We start from the raw sequence: 3,231 nt of genomic DNA, 5'->3' as shown, positions 1-3,231 counted from the left end.
TCTCATTGATTAACCTCACCATCAGACTCTCAGTCTATCTCAGTCATCAATCTCACAATCAGACCCTCGGTCTATCTCAGTAAAACAGGGAACTCAGCCAAAATAATTTCCACATTTTAAGAATATAGTGATAAAGCTAGATTTGAGCAGTAAACAGGTAAAACATGACTGACAATATACTTTCAAACAAATAGAGTGAGGAAAGATAGTAAAAATGCCTCTAAGGGTCTCAACAAGTCGGCACAAGGCCCCAAACATGACATATAGCCCAAAAATATAATAATGTCAAACAATTAACTATCAAATACGCATTAAAATATTCGTTCGAGATGGACTAGGTCACAATCCCTAGCGGTGCTCTACCCACGCTCGTCATCCAGCGTGCAAGTCACCTCAAAGTAACACAACGACGTATAATCTGGGGTTTCAAACCCTCAGGACAGTATTTACAATCATTACTTACCTCGATCCGGTCCAAAATCTAGCCCGCGATGCCTCTCCCGTATGAATCGACCTCCGGATGCTCCAAATCTAGCCACAATCAGTACATAATAATTAAAATATGCTAAGGGAGCGAATCCCACTCGAAAATATCCAATTTAACATCAATATCCCGAAATTCCTCAAACCCGCCCCCCGGGCCCACACTTTGGAATTCGACGAAACTCACAAAATCCTACAACACATTCAACCACGAGTCCAACCATACCAAAATTACTAAATTCCGATAACAATTCGGCCTCCAAATCTTCAAATCTTATTTTCAAATCCTTAGGTCCAAATCCCCAATTTACACCTTAAAAACATGTAATCTAGTCGGATTATTCGATGATAATTCAATATTATGGAGTAGAAATGATCACAAGTGACTTACCTCAAGATTTCCCATGATTTCTTGCTCAAAAATCGCCCCAAGCCGTTTTCTTTCAACAAAAAAAAGGTCAAAATGAGCAGAAAACGCAACAGCTTTAATAAACCTATTATGTTCGCTAAAAGAGCCATTCCTGTCGCTAAAAGTGACAAATCTGGTCGCTAAAGGTGCGCACCAGATCCTGCTGCACCAGCAATATTTATTTTAACTAAAAAGGCTCTAACTCCACCATACGAACTCGAAATTCGATGATTCTTGTTCCTATGAGTCACAAATAATGATACAAATATAGTCCTTCAATCGAAACTCAGTTCGGAGCTCGTCTGCTCAGTGCGATATCCATTTCGCTCGTTAAACAATTAACTCATGATTCGCGTCAAAAACCCAATCGCGACTTGATAAAATTAGACCAAACTTTCCAGATCAATCCTATAATTCATTATCGAAATTCTGGAAGTCTCAAAATTAAATTTCGATCTCTAGAATTATAAATGGACCTTTGGATCATTACATGTTTATGCTCAAAACGGCAAAAATCTTCAAAAAAACTCTTCCAAAACTTATGCCAGCCTCATGAGACCCCAACCAAACATGCCAACATAATTCATAACATCATTCAAACCTGTTTCAATCATCAAAATACCTCAAACAACATAAAATTACCCAAAATTCATCGAATTCAAGCCTAAGTTTCCAAAAACATCTGAAATACACTTTCGATCAAAAACCCGACCAAACGATGTCAGAATAACCTGAAATTTTGCACACACATCACAAATGACATAACGAAGCTACATTAGCTATCGGAATTCCATTCCGACCCTCGGACCAAAATCTCACCTATCAACCTTCAGCAGAAGATCCTAGTTTCGCGAGGGCATCAGCCTCGCAATTTTGATCTCGAGGTACATGGACTAAGGTTTATTCTTTGAAGCGACGTAATACGATTTGGATTTTGTGCAAATACCTTTGCATCCTATCTTCTCGGGCTTCGTAGCTACCATTCACTTAGCTTACCACGAGGAGTGAGTCACATTTTCCCTCGACAGTCTCGGCTCCTAAACCTTTGTCCAATTCTAAACCTGCAATCAGAGCCTCATCCTCGGCCTCATTGATAGTCAATTTTGTGGTTTTATGGATTGTCTGATTATGCCACCGACTGGTGGCTTTAGGAGTATACCGAGCCTAGATCCCCATACGTTTGTGGCACTATCTGTGAATAGGGTCCATACCCCGGAAGATGTGCCTAATTTTAATAAAAGCTCCTTGTCTACCTCGGGTACGAGGGTCAGCAAGAAGTCGGACACAAAATCTGCCAGGATTTGAGACTTGATGGTCGTCTGAGGTTGATACTTGATGTCATACCCTCCAAGTTCGATGGCTCACTTGGCCAACCGACCAGATAATTCAGGTTTATGTAGTATACTCCGGAGGGGATAAGTTGACAGGACGCGAATATGGTGGCACTGAAAGTAAGGCTTTAGTTTGCGCGAGGCGCTTATCAGTGCGAGAGCCAATTTTTCCAGATGCAGATACTGGGTTTCGGCATCCCCTAAGGTTTGCTCAGACTCGAGCTTTGCAATCATTTTTGTCTGAACCAAAGCATTTTCACGAGCTAGGCAAAATTGGGCTTCAAAAGCAAGAACTTTGGCGAGAACATCCTTCCCTCCTACAACCTGAGCCTCCGCCCGAGCTTTCAATTCATCACGCTCACGCCTGGACCAGCCCACTTCATCTTGAAGGCATTCCAAGGCCTCCGTCTTTTTCTGCAACTGAAATAAACTAAGTATTAGCTCCCGGAGCTAGGAGGGAGAATGCACACTCACCTAGGACAGCGATGGGAATGTGCATCATGTTTAAATTACGCACCATATATGCTTATATTGCTTATTTGCGGGAAATCCAGCAAGCAAAGGCCGTCTCGGCAGGAGCAATCCCGCTCCGGTTCCCGCAAACCTATCAAACTTCAACCATTCACCACGTCATTAATATTGCGTTCGTTCTTGAAAAGTCTCCATCAGCATACTCCGCCGACGGATCCTGAACTACATATGGCATGATTCCTGTAAGACCAGGGATATGTAGGAAGCTCAGAAGCCAGAGCATGGCCTAAGTCTCCTCAAACCATTTCGTTCGGTCAAAATTGGCCATCATGTCTTTACCCGACAACTCTTTCATCCTTCCCGGGTAAAGAGGGGCAGCTGTTGATACCCAATTTTTCCCTACATATTTTTAATATGCAAAATATTTTCAAAATAGCATATTTACTCATATATAAGTATGTCCAAATGTGTTATTATTTTTCCTTGATTTTTTAAAGATTTTTAAATCAATTTATTGCCCTATCTTATCCAAAAAAA

Source organism: Nicotiana sylvestris, chromosome 2 (assembly GCF_000393655.2).
Source record: "Nicotiana sylvestris chromosome 2, ASM39365v2, whole genome shotgun sequence".
NCBI lineage: Eukaryota > Viridiplantae > Streptophyta > Magnoliopsida > Solanales > Solanaceae > Nicotiana > Nicotiana sylvestris.
This window is presented reverse-complemented; position numbering follows the sequence as displayed.